The sequence below is a fragment of the Ceratotherium simum genome, chromosome 5, assembly GCF_057802395.1.
Source record: "Ceratotherium simum simum isolate JZ-2026a chromosome 5, ASM5780239v1, whole genome shotgun sequence".
In the NCBI taxonomy this organism is placed as follows: Eukaryota; Metazoa; Chordata; class Mammalia; order Perissodactyla; family Rhinocerotidae; genus Ceratotherium; species Ceratotherium simum.
In genome coordinates, this window is record NC_141904.1 from 45887612 (window position 1) to 45905208 (window position 17597).

Consider the following 17597-nt stretch of genomic DNA (forward strand, 5'->3'; position numbering starts at 1 on the left):
TTTTTTATTCCTTTTCCTCACAGAAAGATGAATTATATGAATTTTAAGGCCATTTGATTGGCAGTAAAGAGTCCTTGGAAGACCAAGGCTTTAGCATCGTTCCATCCTGGGTTCGCAGCTTAGCTTGGCCATTTAAAAGGCCTCTTTGAATCTCAGTTTTCTGCTTTGTTAATTAGGGATCAAAACGCCTGTTCCTTAGGGCTGATCTGAGGGAAATGCTGGGCATCTGATGGTGCTTGATGGAAGTTATGAGAGTCTGCTCTTCCCTTCCTGGCTTAAAGTCAGCCGTGAGAGAATCGCTGGTCTCAATGCCCTTTTCCCAGATTTTCATCCATTTGATTTTTCCTGAAACGAGCTTTTTTAAGACTGACCTGGGAAGCTGTATTCCAACCCCCCCCCCCCCCGCCCCTTGCCTTCCTGGATCTTGCTTTGGTCTGTCTGCCATTCTGCAGGGATTCCAGAGAGGAAGGTTGAGAAGATAAAGTTGTTTTATTGTCAGGGGTTTTTGCTAACCGTACAATTGGGTTTTCAGTAGAGTGATTCATGGACGTGCATTTACAGCTGAAGTTGTAGATCTGTTTTTAGAAATTATTAGCAGGCATTAAACAAAAAAAGGCTTTATTAATAATTTACCAGAAAAAAAGATATGGCGCAATATCCCACAATAGTAATCTCTAATGCCGGAATAAGTATTCCATTTATTTGTTTTTTTTTTCTTCCTTCAACATAACAAAGACCCAAATCCTCTGTAAACGGAAAGAAAGGTGGATCTAAAAGAGCATATTTATCAGCTAAGCAGAACATGATTCTGCGTCTAGAGTCAGAAATACAGGACAAATTCTGGGTGCCAGCATTTAGAAATAACGTGAAATCGTTGGAAGACAAAGTTGGGCATAGGGTCTATGCCACAGATGTAACGTAAGCCTCTGCTCTTCAGACCTCTGCTTTGCTTTAGCTTCAAGGTCTCATTAACCCATGGATGTAGCAGACCCCATGGGCCCCGCCCACACCCCTCAGGCCCACCCTGGAGGTCACTGCAGACATTCCTGTACACACCGATGGCTTTCTGGGTCGTCCTGCCTGAAGGCCTTCTCCAGCAATGGTGCAGAAGGGCCAGAATTTAATGCTCCTTCCCAGTGGCAATTCTCAACTAACAAGGAGAGGGGTTGGGTGGATTAATCCCCTAGCTTCCCTGGCCCTCTATAGGACAGTACTGAGGTGTGTCCTATATACACTCTCCAAAATCTTCATGGAAGCAACTTGTTCATTAACACATCCTTTTCAGGTTTTCCTCTCCTCTCTTTCTTGCTTCTCCACTCCCTCACCATGTTTCCTGGAATCACCCCACAAATCAACTGCCTGCACCCATATCCTAATCTCAGGGTTTGCTGGGACAGTGGGGAGGTGAAACAGGCAAAGGAGGAAATCTGATATGACCATGCTAAGGGGCAGGTTCCCCTGAGGAGCACCAAGGGCTCCATCCCATTGGGGACTGTCTGCAATACTGAGGAGCTGGGGGAGCTGGAGGCTTTATCTCCCAAATCCTACCCCTAACTGGTTGAGGGTTGACCCTGGGGACGTTAAGCCTCCCCCACTCCTAGTCCCATTGCTCTGACCAAGTCCAATGCCAGAAAAAGTCCCTAGGCAGAGAAGAAAGACACAATTCCAGAGGTAGGAAGGTGTCAGCCTGCTGAAAACCATCCATTGCAGCTGCTGAGAATTCAGGTGGCCGAATATAGGGAGCAGGGCATGACAAGACCTGCTGGGTGCCCTTCCTTGGTTCAATCAATGTGGCCAAAGAGGTGGAGGGGGTGGGGCAATGTGGCCAAAGAGGTGGAGGGGGTGGGGCAATGTGGCCAAAGAGGTGGAGGGGGTGGGGCAATGTGGCCAAAGAGGTGGAGGGGGTGGGGCATGGGAAGCAGGACAGAAACGGAATGTGGCCACCTGCGCATAAGGAACTGGTTAGGGCTGTATCCTTGCAGGGACGGGTGTGGGTGTAGTTGGAACCTTGATCACTAGCTTTAATATAAGCAGAAATTTCCAGGACATGGAAGGTAAGACTGAGGCACAGCACAGCCAGCAGCCCTCAGGGCAGGATGCCCAGGTTGAACATGAGACGGCTTCCCTGTCATCAGGGGACAGTGGCATGAACACGCTCTGAACAGTGGCCCGTGCTTCCCTGCACATTTGTAAAGTTGGCAGGCAGTCTCTGGTGCCCTTCCCCCTTTCTCAGGGTGCCTTTTTGGCGGTGACAGCCCCTCCTCCCCCAGCCTTGCAGTGCCTTCTGCATGGCCTCTGGCTGCTGGAGCCTTGTATCTCAGAGCCCTGCAGTGTCCTGTTCCACAACTAACCTCCCTCTCCGAATAGACATTCCCCGGCCTTCAAGATTCACTCTCCTTCCTCAGACTTGACGTCCAGAGAAAGGCCGTTGGCTGCAGGAGGTGAGCTAGGGCATTAATTCATACTGAATTGTGAAAGGTTGGTGGCTTCAAAGCTCTTTTGGGTGTACTTGTAGTTTAAAGGGGGAGCTTGGGCACCCAAAAGAGAGAGGATAGCTTGCAAAGTGTTACAGTAAAATACATAAACACAAACAAATAAGAAACATAAAAGTCCTTGTAAAACTTCTAGAGAAAGGCAGGATAACACAGCCGGGGAGACTATGAGCTCTGAAGCAGAGATCCTTGGTTCAAAGCTTAGCGGTACCCCCTTCCCACAAAACACGCTTAACATTAATGTGAACTTGAGCAGGTTACTTAACTTCTCTATGCCTCGGTTTTCTCATCCGCAGAATGAGATGATAGGACTTACTTCATAGGATTGTGGTGAGGATTAAGTTAATACAGCGCAAGGGCGTAGAACTGCATCTACACAGTAAAAGCTCAGTCAGTGTTAGCCATTATTACTCTTTACTCTTCAAAGACACTGAAAAGTGGATCTTCTTTCTGACTTTGAGCTGGACCATAACGAATTTCAACAATGAGACAATCCAACAGGCAGTGTTTCAGGAGAGATCTATTCCAGCCCTGAGGGCTTGTAGAGAAGGCTTTAAGTTAGGAGGACTTAAACCTGAGAAGTGCTCCTGGGTCTCTCATTTCACTGTCTGTGGGTTGCCGCAGCAGCCAGGCCTTGGAGATACCGCCTTCACAGACATGACAGAAAGGGGACAAGCTTCTTTCTGTTTCTCTGAGACCTGGGCAGCTGAAGAGGAACTCATAAGTCCTCAGTCCACCCTACCCCCCAGGTGATGTTCTCAAAGTCCATCCAGTGCTCAGATCTGAGATTCAGTAAGAAATTGCTAACTAAATTCAGCCTGATGGACTCAGGTATGGTGGGAGGCCTAATTTTTGGCTTTGTTGGTGTGCATGTGTAAATACCTCTCTATACATATATGGTGATGGATAACAGTCTCTTATAAGGCAATCTTGCTGTTGCGTGCTTTTTTCCTCCCATTCCGTTCCCTACCCACCACCCCTACCCTTGTCAACCCTCATGTCATTGTCTGCAGAGGGTACTGAGAAGAAGGTGACTGAGGTGGTGGTAGATCTGACACTTAATTGCACTGTCCAGCTCATGACTTAGCCATTATACTTGAAGTTTCCAAATATTTTGAAGATGAATTACAATGTGATGTACAGTTTTCGTTTTGAGAGAGCTCAAGAAAGGAGAACTCAGGCTCCTGCTCAGACAGAAAACCTCAGATAATTACATTGGGAGTTTAAGATTTCTGCTTTGTACTTAACCATTTGGTACCTGCCGTGAGTTAGTGACCTCATGTTGCAACATGGTCTTTTTTGTACAGTGATTAACTAGTCCCAAATGTGAGAATGGGCTGTTTCAGAGTTTCCAGGTCATCCCAGTGACAAAGCCACCTTCTTGTTCTGAAGGGTAGAGCAAGGAGACATATAATTGGGTATCAGGTTTCCCCAGACCTCGCACCTGGGAAGAGGGGGAGGAAGCTCGGGTCCGTATTTGCTCAAATTGTTCCTTACAAAGGATAAAAGTGCAGTAGTGGACTTGCAATCCCACAGTCTCAATAGATTATCAATTTAAAAGTTTCGTTCAAAGATACTGACATGTGTGCATCTTCCAGGACAGAGAGGTAAGCATATGATAATCCCACCCAGACTAAGCAGGTCTGGTTCCAGAAAGGTGGGAGCAGGCCAGGCAGGGGCAGGAAAAAAATGCCCAGAGAGTACAACTGACGTGTGTTTAAGAGCTTATGCTTTCAAGTCAAGTGGGCTTGGCTTGTCCTAGGTCAAATTTCCAGGAGCCAGACTCGAGATGGGGATTAACACCTAGCAAGTTTATTGGGATCAACCCCTGTGCGGCGAAGTTAGAGAAAGCAACAGTAGGCTGTTGGGAGAAGGGAGAAGTTGGGCTGTGATGCAGCTGCAGCAGAGACCTCAACTGATCCTACGTCTGAGCCATGGAGTTGTCCCAGTTGAGGCAAGATGCCCCTGGAATGGGGTTGACACTGGGTGAGACAGCGCCCTTTGGCCTGTGGCAATTCCTGGAGAGAGACTCAGCTATGGGTCACCAGCAGCTGTGGGAAGGGGGGCCCCAGTCCTGAGGGGGATTCTGGGCAATCACCACAGCATCCATTACAGGTGCTATGGACTGAATTGTGTCCCCTCCACCCAAACTCATAAGTTGAAGGCCTAATCCCCAATGTGATGTATTTGGAGATAGACCCTAGTGCAATAGGATAGGCGTCCTTATAAGAAAAGGAAGAGACACCGGAGACCTCTCTCTCCACATGAGCACAGAGGAAAGGCCATGTGAGGACACAGCAAAAAGGTGGCTGTCTACAAGCCGGGGGAGAGGGCTCACCAGAAACAAATCCTGGCACCTTGGTCTTGGACTTCTAGCCTCCAGAACTATGGGAAAATAAATGTCTACTGTTTAGGCCACCCAATCTATGGCATTTTGTTATGGCAGCCCAAGCCAACTAATGTAACAGGTGTGTTAATATTCACCAATATCCCATTGCCCTTCTGACAGGGGAATTATATTCCTACCCTTTTGAACTCAGGTATGCCCATAAAATTTGGTTTAGTCTATGCAACACGAGCTGAAGTGACATCTGTGGTTACAAAGCAACATTATTAATCAGGACATTTCCTACCTTTACCAGAGGTCAATGCTGTGACAATTCATCTCTTATTTCTGTGAAACAGCTCAGGCCATTTCCAGGCCTGCTGAAGTTAATCTTCATAGCACAATGGCCTTAAAATGCATAGAGAAGGATATATATATTATTCTTAATATTCTTATATATATATATAAGATATATATAAGATTCTTATAGATATATATAAGAATCATCTGAAAATGAAGAATATTAAGGGTGTACTTGCCTCACTTAATGATAAAGTATACTACAAGGCTCCTGTTGTCAGAACAGTATGGTAATAATAAAGGAATAAGTGAAATAGAATAAAGAAGCTAAAATACATCCCAGTATATATTGTAATTTAATATACAGAACAGGTGGTATTTAGATTGAATGAGAAAATGATGCTTTATTTGATAAATTAGAATGATATAACTGATTAGCCATCAGGAAGGAAATAAAGTTGGACCCCTATATTACACTTCATACAAAAATAAATTCTAGATGTATTAAAGGCTTAAATACGAAAAATAAAATTATGAAACTTCCATTTCCAGCCAAGATGGAATAGTCCCATTCCTCCCAGTTCCTCTATCTTACAACTAAAAAACACAATAAATTTGCATAGGAAGACTCTGAAAGGTGGAAAAAAGGCAGATGCCTAAGAACCTCTGTGCTCTGATTCCCCTCTGGTGCGCTCTGGTGGTGTCAGTGGCCGGGGCCAACAAGGAACTAATTTTCCATCTCACCTTAGTTGGAAGCAGGAGATGGTGTTCCAGTTCCCCAGCCAGCAGGGGATCTGATCTTCCATTCCCCACCGAGTGGAAGTAGGCAACATACTGCACTTCCCCTGCAGGGGCAGTATTGCTGGGACTGAGAAGGGAGCTGATCTTCCATCCCCCACCAGTAAAGATAGTAGTTCTCTGATGCCCCTGCCTGGGTAGTGTGAAAGGGGTCCAATAGCGAGTTGATCCTCTGACAAGTTGATCCCCATCCAGCAGTATAAGGCTTAATGAGGTGGTGCCAGGCAAGGCTTGTCACCACCACCCTCCATCCTCTCCCGTGGGTGTCAGTGGGCCCAATGGCAGGCTGAACTTCCACACTCACCTGGCATCATGAAGTGGAATGAGTGGTGGGAGGTGGGACTAGTTGGCACTCTGCTTCCCCCATCTCTTCCCCTGGTGTCCACAGGGCCCAGTGGGGAGCTGAACTTACACACCCATTTGAAGGCAATGAAGTGGTCAAGTCAATACCCCATTTTCACCAGGAAGCTCTCAGTGGGACTGAGGGGCCAGTCGAACTTCCATTCCCTCTGTCTGCAATGAGGCAGTGAGAATCAGCTTTCTGTTTTTGCTGGGGTACTGTCAGTGGAGCCCAGAGAGGAGCTCTACATGCCACACCTCCACATGGGGACTGCCTGCTAAAAGATATGATTAAACAGGCTCCAGATTCTCATAGTATAATATCCAAAATGTCCAGAATACAATAGAAAAATCACTCATCACACCAAGAACCAGGAGAATCACTACTTGAATGAACAGACACCAATACGGAGATGAATCAGATGTTGGAATTATCAGATAAGGATTTTAAAATAGCCATCATGAAAATATATCAAGTATTAAAAAATTCTCATGAAACAAATTTAAAAAATAGAAAATCTCAGCAAATAAATAGAAGTTATAAAAAAGAACCAAAGGGAATTATAGAACTAAAAAATATAATAAATGAAATAAAAAATAAAATTATAAAAATCCTAGAGAAAAATCTAAGTGGACATATGTTTAACTTTGAGGAAGCTGTTTTAACTAGACAGAAAGCCAAGAAACTTAAAACTTTTTGTTAAGTTTGTATGGTACTCACAGATAACATCATATTCAATGGTGAAAGACTGAAAGCTTTCTCTCTAAGAGCAGGAATAAGACAAGGATATCTGCTCTCACCACTTCTATTCAACGTTATACTGGAGGTTCTAGCCAGGGCAATTTTAGGCAAGGAAAAGAATTAAAAGACAATTAAAAGAATTGGAAGGAAGAAGTAAAACTATCTTTATTTGGAGATGATATAATCTTACATATAGAAATAGAGACTAAAAAAAATTAGAACTAATAAAAGAGTTCAGCAAGGTTGCAGGATACAAAATCAATATACAAAAATCAATTGTATTTCTATGCACTGGCAACGAACAATCCAAAAATGAAATTAATTAAAACAATTAAATTTACACGAGCATTAAAAATAAATAAATAACTTAGAGATAAATTTAACGAAAGAAGTGTAAGACTTGTACAATAAAAACTGCAAAACATTTTTGAAGGAAATTACAGAAAACCTAAATAAATGGAAAGTTTCCACGATCATGGATCAGAAGACTTAATACTGTTAAGTTGACAATAGTGCCCGAATGGATCTACAGATTCAATACAATCCTTATCAAAATTCCAGCAGTCTGATTTGCATAAATTGACAAGCTGATCTTAAAATTCGCATGGAAATACAAAGGACCCAAAATACCCAATGCAATCTTGAAAAAGAACAAAGTTCCCAATTTCAAAACATACTATAATGTTACAGTAATCAAGACAGTGTAGTACTGGCATAAGGATAGACATGTAAATCAATGGAATCGAATTGAAAGTTGAGAAATAATTCCTTACATTTACGGTCAATGGATTTTCCACACCTCTACCCTTCATTGTCTCCCTTGTCCCTTCATTCCATCCCTTGCCCAGTGGGGAACTGAGACTCTATCCCTACCTGGCATCAGTGAAGCAGAAATGCATGACAAGTCAATGGGAAAAGAATAATCTTTTCAACAAATGGTGTTGGGACAACTGGATATCCACATGCAAAAAAATGAATTTGGACCTCTATCTCATCACATATACAAAATTTAACTTAAAATGGGTCATATACCTAAAAATAAGAGGAGTAAATCTTCATGACCTCAGATTCAGCAATGGTTTCTTAGATATGACACTAAAAGCACAAATGACAAAAAAAAAAAAAGATGAATTGGACTTCATCAAAATTAAAAACTTTTGATCTTCAAAGGACACCATCAAGTGAAAGACAACTCACAGAATGGGAGAAAATTTTTGCAAATCATATACCTGATAAGAGACCTATATGCAGAATATATAAAGAACTCTTGCAACTCAACAATAAAAAGACAACCCCAATTTAAAAATGGGCAAAAGATTTGAATAGACATTTCTCCAAAAAAGATATACAAATAGCCAATAAGCACATAAAAAAATGCTCAAAATCATTAGTCACTAGGGAAATGTAAATCAAAACTACAATGACATACTACTTCATGCTCACTATGATGGCTATAATCAAAAAGACTGATAATAATAAGTATTGGGGAGGGTATGGAGAAATGGGACTCTCATACATTGGGAAGTTCTGCTTCAGAAAATAGTCTGTCAGTTCCTCAAAATGTTAAACATGGAGTTATCATATGGCCTAACAATTGCACTCCTAGGGTATATATTCTAGGGAAATGAAAACCTATGTCCATAGAAGTTGTACATGAGTGCTCATACCAGCATTATTCAGAATAACCAAAAAGTGGAAACAATTGAACTTATATATGAATGTTCATACCAGCATTTTTCACAATAGCCAAAAGGTGTAAACAACCCAAGTGTTTATCAACAGATGAATGGATAAACAAAATGCGGTCTATGCATACAGTGGAGTATTATTCAGACATAAAAAGAAAAAGTACTGATACATGCTACATGGATGAACCTTGAAAACATAGTAAGTGAAAGAAGCCAGATATAAAAGGATGCATATTATATGATTCTATTTGTATGAAATGTCCAGAATAGGCAGATCTATAGAAACAGAAAGTATATTAGTGATTGCCAGGGGTTGGGGCGATGGGGGAACAAGGAGTAACTGCGAATGGGTATGAGGTAATGGAAATGTTCTGGAATTAGATAATAATGATTGCACAAATAATATACTAAAAATTACTCAATTATAAACTTTAAAATGTGAGTTATATCTCAGTAAAGTGTTATTAAAAAGTTTGTATGGGGGGCCAGCCCGGTGGTGTAGTGGTTAAGTTTGGCGCATTCCGCTTCAGTGGCCCAGGTTTGTGGGTTCAGATCCCGGGCGCAGACCTACACCACTCATCAGCCGTGCTGTGGCAGCGACCCACATACAACATAGAGGAGACTGGCATGGATGTTAGTTCAGGGCTAATCTTCCTCAAGCAAGAAAAAAAAAGAGGAAGATTGGCAACAGACATTAGCTCAGATTGAATCTTCCTTACCAAAAAAAAAAAAAAAAGTTTGTATGGTAAAAGATCCCACAAATAAAGTTTAGACAAATGACAGAATGAGAAATAAATATATGTAAATGCATATAATTGATAAAAGGCTATATCTATAATATACAAAGAACTCTGACAAAATAATAAGAAAAAGATAACTAACAAAAAGGCAAATTAGTAGGTACTAAAAATGAATAAGCAACGTACAAAAGAGCAAATTCAGATCATCAATAAATATATGAAAAGATGCCAACCTCAGCACTTATCAGGGAAATGCCAATGAGCTCTTTTTTCTTTCTCATCTGACTGGTACTTCTGGTGGTGTCTTGAATTCAAGGATACTAATACTTCACCGGTTAAACAAGAATTGTGGCAGTTGTTTTGGAGAGCAATATGGGAATATTTATTAAATATTAATACATATACCCTCCGACTCCCAATATCTTTCTGGGGATTCTATCCCATAAAAAAAGCACCAGTTTGTACAAGGATATTTATATGCCTCAAAATTTATGTACCACAAAAATATTAGCAATAACCAATGCCCATCCATAGGGAAATGGTTGAATAAAACTACTATATCATGGAATATTGCACAATCATTACAAAGAATGACACAAAGTTACTTGAGAAATTTCCACGTTTCATTGTTAAGTAATAAAGCAGAATATTAAAAAAGTGTACATGTCAACATATTTTTGTAAAACCAATTATGACCCCCAAGTCCTCAGATGGGGCCAGTGTTTTACAAGATGAACACAAAGAAGTGGAATTGTGGGTTATCCATTCTGACCTTCACCATGACCAATGATACCAGACTGCCATCCCTGACTCTAGGGATCTGGCACACCTTCCCTTAGGTTGAGTTGCATCTCCAGTTGCCTTTGCTGCAAGTTGGTTATTTGCATCCTTGACCCAATTGGCTGTGGAGTTATTTGGCTGTGGTTTTTAATTCCGTGTTCTCTTGGGTGACAGAAGTGCAGATCAGGCAGGGAGAGGCCTTGCGAGGACACAGACCCATTGTCCCAACCAAATCACCCTCATTCCGTCATGCTGGAAACTCCACCATTATTGGAGCCAATACTGTCCAGAGGCCTCCTCATGGCTTTCAGGGCCCTCCACAGCCCGTCCTTGGTCCACTTTTCCCATCTCTTCTTTCTACCCCTATTCTTTATCCTATAGAACCGCGCCCTGTTCTCAATCGTTGGCCTGGAGTTTGGGCATCCATAACTTTACTCAAGCTGTTTCCTCCGTCTGGAATGCCTGCCCATCACTTCCCATTACAAATCTGACCCAATGTGACAGGGATTGCTTTCTGCCTTTTATGAGGGCATATGGCTTCTCGCCCCTGCCAGACTATCATGCTTTTGGGGAGAAACAAATACAAACTTGTGTCCTGTTCTCAAGTTGTTTACAAGGGGCCTTGCACAGAGTCGGAATTTGGTAAGTACTTGACATGTGTCCTCTGTTCTCCGGGACAGGGGTGGCTTCAGGAGTCCCTCCTATCTAGGACTGGAGGAGGAGGTCAGTGACCTCATTGCCCAGGAGCTGGGAGATGGTGGAACTTAGCAGTGGGAACTGGCCAAGGGGCAGCTCCTACCCTAGGACAAGAACTGCTGCAAGACGGTACTGATTGAGGGTAGAATGAGGACGGTGTGGGAGGAGAGGCAGGCTGGACTGGAGGGCTGAGCTGGTGGGCTGGGCTAGCGTGATGGATTTCACCCCAGAATGAGATTTCATCTAGCTCATCTAAACTACTGAGAGCCCTGGCTCCCCATGCAGTCACTGCCCACCTCCAGCTTTTTAGGTTTAGTCAAGATGATTAAAAGCATTGGAGTGGGTCCAAGCTGTAGCCAAATGGTTTTCTTAAGGAGCCAAGTGCTTTTCAATAGAAGACAATATAAAGAGCAAATGTCGTAGATTTTCCCCCCTGTTTGTGCATGACCATGTTCTTCCCTTCTGGAAGTCTCAGCAGAAGGCCTTTGTCCTCTGATGGAGGTGGTACTGGGACTCCCGCTTTTACTGAGCACTGCATCAAGTACACACATTTTGTTTATTCCTCATCACAACCCAGTGAGGTCAGTATCATCCCAGTTCACAGGTGAGATAATTGAATCTCGTTAGACGTTGGACTTTATGTGATCTTCAGACTCAGGAGACCACAGGAATCTGATAGAGGGGGGAGAGGTAGTTTATTCATGTTGTTCATTCTAGAAGCAGTGGGAGTAATCAGAATTCCCTTTATTGACCCCCTTTCCTACCAGCAGCTTCATAGAAATTGTGTTGACTCTCATCACCATTTGTCCTTGTGCATTTGAATTTAGTTAAAAAACAGCTTCACAACACAATCCCTTAGGGTGTTGGGAATTTGAAAAGACATGAATTAATTTAATCTTGCTGAAGTAACCATACTGTTAAAATAAACCAAATGTCCATATAAAATGATGGGCATTTTTGCACAAACTTGGCAGCCAGCTTTCTAATAATAATCTTGTTAGATACACAACAATGTATTTATCTAATTCTCGTTGATTGGACAGTTGGGTTACCACCATTTGCCTTATTTTAAACAACTCTATAGTGGACATCTTTATGCATTTGGCATTTTAAAACATTTCAGAAGATTTTCCTTAGGACAAATTCCCAGATGTGAGTTTAATGGGTCAAAGCGTCTTGGTCAATATTGTGAAACTCTTTTCCAGCAGGGTTTCACTATGTATGTGGCCACCAGATGTGCCTTCCGGGTGATTCCAGGGGAGAAAACCTCCATAATCAGCAAGCGTTATCTGCAAGGGGTTTATTGCTGCTGCAGCGTGGTGGGACATGGAAAAGAGTGCTCTGGAAGGACCCCTCTCCCGGCAGCTAGCCTGGGACTACCTCTGAGTGCAAGATGGCGGCAGTCATTTGGAAGACATTGACATTGAAAGGAGTGAGCTCCAGGCCAGCCCAGTGGCATAGTGGTTAAGTTCACGCACTCTGCTTTGGCGGCCCCGGAGTTCACAGGTTTGAATCCCGGGCGTGGACTGACATACTGCTCATCAAGCCATGCTGTGGTGGCATCCCACATACAAAATGGAGGACGATGGGCACAGATGTTAGCTCAGGGCCAATCGTCCTCATCAAAAAAAAAAAAGAAAAGAAAAGAAAAGAAAAGATTGAGCTCCAAGGATTGAATTCCCCTAAATCAATTATAGAAAGATGCCATAGGGTAGGATATACTAGTAACTAGTGACTAATTCCTTCATGGCCAATCTTAGCAAGTAGAGACAACATCTGCCTTGAGGAGTACTAATGACTTCATGCAAATTGATCCAACAGCAAATAGACCTCTGAAGCCTAGAACAAATGATAGTGCCTGGAAATCCAAGACAAAGACACAAAGGCCACTGCAGATTGAAGGAGATTAAAGATGAGGAATGTTCTAAGCCTGTCCTTGTTACAAGAATGAGGTCAAACTCTCAGGCAATGTTTTTAGAAAAGAGAGGGCAAGTGGTGTAAGAATCTCCCTCCAGTTCCCAGCTGCCACCCAGACTCCATGAGAGTTAGGACATGGATACCCCTGTTCCCTCAAGGTGAACATCTCCACTGTATCTCTGCGCAGGCTTGGGAAGGTCATCTTCCGTCCTGAGACCAGAGAATTTTGGATTTCCCATGAGGGAATATAATGGCTTTCTTGGCAGTCAAACAGACAGGATTGGGTCCTCCTTTATTTTATGTTTTTTTGGGTTAATCACTCTAGCCTGACTTATGTGTTCTAAAAGCCCAGCTTCCTGGACTAAATCATCAGTAATGTTCTTGGTCTGTCCTTGAGAGTGACCCAGTAATGAACTCAGCATCCTTCAGTTCAATTCCACAAACATTTATTGAACACCTACTATGTGCCTGGCATTGTGATAGATCTTGGGGGTATAACATTTAGATGCTACCCTTAGGAAGTTCTATGTTTTAGAAGTCCAGTGGAAAACAACAACAACAACAACAAAAAACTTAGTGGTCAGTTAATTCCACTCTCTATGCTGTATAGGAATTATTTGACCAAGGCTGAGTTTGGAGTGAGTCAAAGGTTTTCTCTCTCTCTCTCTGTCTCTCTCTCTTTCTCTCTAAGAAAGGCTGAAGAGACACGTTAGTGAGATCATGGGCCTTTGCAAGGCTATAAAACCAGAATTCAAGTGAAGCCCTTAGGCCAGAGACAAGGCGAGGAGAATTTTACTGAGCTAAAGGAACAAGAACTAATCTTGAAAAACTTGTGTATGTGAGATCAGAAGCAATTTGAGGAAATATTATTAGTGGTTTTCTCCAGGGGATGAGATTTTGGTTGAGTTTGATTTTCTTTTTTTTTCCTTTTTCTTTTCCTTAATTCCTCTCTCCTCCTTTCCTCTCTGCCAATTTCCTTTCCTTCCTTCCTTCTTCTTTCTTGTGCTGTACTAGTATTTGATACATTTTCTACAATACGCCTTTAGTTACTTTTGAAATTAAAAAAAGTCTTATTTTTAAGATGAAACCAACTGAGAATCTTAAGGCATGTTGTATTTGGGGCTTAAGATCAGGCCAAATTGATCCCAGAGATAAACTAACTCTGCAGTGGGCCCCCCATTTCTCCACATCTCTCCCCCATCCTACCAGCACATGGCTATATTCAGATTGGTGGCATCAGCTCAGGGGAGCTAGTGTCCACTTAAACAAATTCAATTTTAAAATGTCTATTTATAATGGGGCTGGCCTGGTGTCATAGTGGTTAAGTTCATTGTGCTCTGCTTCAGTGGCCCAGGTCTGCGGGTTTGGATCCCAGGCACGGACATACACCACACAGAAGCCATGCTGTGACAGTGACCCACATACAAAACAGAGGAAGATGGGCACAGATAGTAGCTCAGGGCTGATCTTCCTCAGCAAAAAAAAAACAATTAAAAAAACAAAAAACAATGTCTATTTATTAAAATAGTTTATGGACCCAGATGTATATTCTTACCATTTTTCCCTCCTTGGAGAGTCAAAAAACAGTTTTCTTGAGAAGGAAAATAATGAGGAAACTAAGAGGTTACCCTGACCAATTATTGGCATGACTTTTTTTTTAAAAGAAACTTTCCCTTCAGTCAGTCGTCAATGGCCCACAAACAGCACCTGCAGCCTTAGTGGATTATTATATTCTATATCAGACAGAGGAGCATCCCAAACATGGTGTTTAGGGCTTCGACAACCATTCTATGTTGTACAAACATCCCTCAAAAGGAAGAAGTAAAAACAAAATTATTTAGGTTTGTTTAAAACAAAATAAAAATCTGATTGCTCTTGTGGAGTGAAATCAAGCAGAGCAACTGAGGAAGAGCAGAACTGTGTGTGTTGTTGTCTGCTTGACAGTTGAGAGCTTGGAGTTTGTGCCCTGGGCTAGTGCTTTTCAAATTTTAGGTCACAACCCATTAGCTATAAAACCCATTTAGTGGACTGAGACCATAGGCTTTTGCAATGAAACAGAAGAAAATATCAGGGTGTATTCCATGTAGGAAGGGTGAGTATTGTTTCAGGGGAGTTGTGTGTGTGTGTGTGTGTGTGTGTGTGTGTGTGTGTAGTGGGATGGCATGTAAATGTAATTCTCATATGGGGTGTGATTAAAAAGTTTGGAAATCACTGCACTAGACAGTCTTATGGTGCCATGGATGGGTCCTGTTGTCTCGAGTCACTTGTATGATGCTTGGAAAGACCATCCCTGGTGGGAGACTGCAAGGGATTCAGGCAGAGACAAGGATTTGGAATGGGTGACCTCTCAGGCTCCTTCTAACTTTGGAATCCTGATTCTAGGATCCGACAGGGTTATAACAGTCTGGTCAATAGGATTGGCTGCGCAAGTTTTTAAAAGTAGGTTACATAAATAAATGATCAAAATCATTGTCCCATAATGAGCCCTGCAGTGACTCAGGACTCCTCTCCCAGGTGTCTTGAGGTCACCACAGGAGATATTAATGTATTTTTCCAAAGCTCAGTCCCATTCAGCTTCTTCTATGTTGCTGATTTGTGGGCTTCTTTGGCAGGTTTTGAAGCCCTGGCATTGGAAGGGCAATCTCTTCAATGCCACTCAGCCCATACACTCCAGCAGGTGGGTGTGGGAGCCAGGGAGCGAGGGAGACAGTGGACAGGCCATTCGCTGAGTCTGCAGAAATGGGGCAATCCCTTCTTTGGAAGAGTTCATCCAGGTAGCCTTGGAGGAGAATTTGTGGGTTTCCAGGGTCAGGAAGGAAGCTTTTCTCTCTTCCTCAATCCTTCAATCTTCCCACTTTCAGGAAATGATGCCTCCACTTGAGATCTAGAAGTCATCTCCTTTGCCCTTCCCCTCACAGCCGACCCATCACCAAGGCCTGTCTACTCTGCCTCAAACTAAAACCCCTGATCTATCCATCTCTTTCCTTCTCACCTTGAGCAGAGCCACCATCATCACTTGCCTAGATGACCAAAGTCACCCTCTGACTGGTCTCCCCACTTCTCTAGCTCCTCTCCAACACAATTTGCACTCTATGGCCTGAAGGGTATTTTTAAAAGGCAATTCAAATCATACCACTCCCCTGTTTAAAACCCGCCAGTGGCATCCCATCATACTCAGATAACCTTCTGGTTCTTGCTCATCAGGCCCGACACAGTCTCCTCCAGCTGAATTTTCCCTTCCCCTCTGTTCCCCGAGCTCCCACCACACCAGCCTTATTCCAGCCCCTGGAAGGCAACAAGTCAGGACTTCACAAACACGTAGAAAGCCCCTTCCCAGCCTTGCCCTGCTAAGTTCTTCTCATTCCTCAGATCCGGAGGGACTTCTCCACCCTGAGCCCACCCCCAACTAGTTGGGCCCCCTGCTTCTCTCTCTCAGCGAACTTAGCTTTCTTCCTTAAAAAACTTACACATCGCAATCATGTGTGTATTTGAGTTGATTCGTTTAGTATTTGCATCTGCTTCTAGTCTGTAAACTCCAGAAGAACCAGCAGTGTCTTCTCATAATAGATGATCAGTGAATATCTGTTGAGTGAATAAATTAATGGGATAGTGGTGCCATCTCCTTCCACCTGGACACTGAAAGCAGATTATACCCATTAAGACACCCCCAACAATTTCTTCCTCCGGTTTTATTACCCCAGCCCCTTTAGCCTGCCATTCCTAATTTATAACCCTTTAAGAATCCCCCAGACTACTGTAGTTCCCCTCCAAAATTGCCAGTGTCCTTTTAGCTGAGAGGCCCAGCCTTGTATCTTGTGTTTTAAAAAATTTTGGACCAGTACCGGGCGTGATGGGAAGACAGCCCCGTGATTCTGACAGAAAGCCTCCTTCTCAAACTCTCCTACAAAGAATCCTAATCTCAAGTGAATGCTGGAACTGGCAGATAATTCAATTCTATTCACAATCACGGCTCACCTTGCCTTGACTGTGCTTGTTCTGCATTTATAGGAGTTTTCTTTCTCCCTCTCTCCCTTCTTCTCTCTCCTCCTTCCTTGTGTCTCTGTCTGTTCTTCCTCCCCTCCTCTCCTCTCTTCTCTTTCTCCATCATTCATCACTCTCACTCATTCATTCATTCACTGATTAATTCATTCTGTTTTGTTTTCAATCATGAATGCAGTATTTCCTTTCCTGTCTTGAGATGGGGACGAGAAGGAGACAGTAAGAGTACTTAGAATGAGGATTCAAAATCCGCTTCTCTCAGAGGCTTTGACAAACAAAGTGAGTAAGTTCCTTGTGACCCTGTTCTGACCCTCTGCGTCATTGGAGAGTCAGCCCTATATTCACAGTCAAGGCCCATCTGGAGAAACGAGGGCCTGTGAACTGGGCAACAAGACCCGGGCCTCTGATGGGGGCCCTCGGCGGTGACATCAAAGTGGAGGATCAGCCCGATTAAATCAATGAAGTGCGAAGTGCTGTTCCTCACTCTGAGGCTCCATTTAGCACCTCAGCCCTGGGTTTCAGCAAAGAGAAAATCTTCTGGAATCGATACTGCTATCATTCCACAAAATTACAGTATTGTGTACTGAAAATGAGCCATAAATCAACTTCGGGCTTCACTTACTGGAGGAAACAGCGTTGCTGTGAGGATGCCGGAGCCCTGGAACTAGTTTCAGGAACTCAGAGGGTCCAGGCCTCTTCCCACCTGGAAAGGCAGGTGCTCTGGAGTTAGGGCACATGGTGAGGCCTGGAGGCACGTTGGTGGTCTTTGGTGCCCTGGAA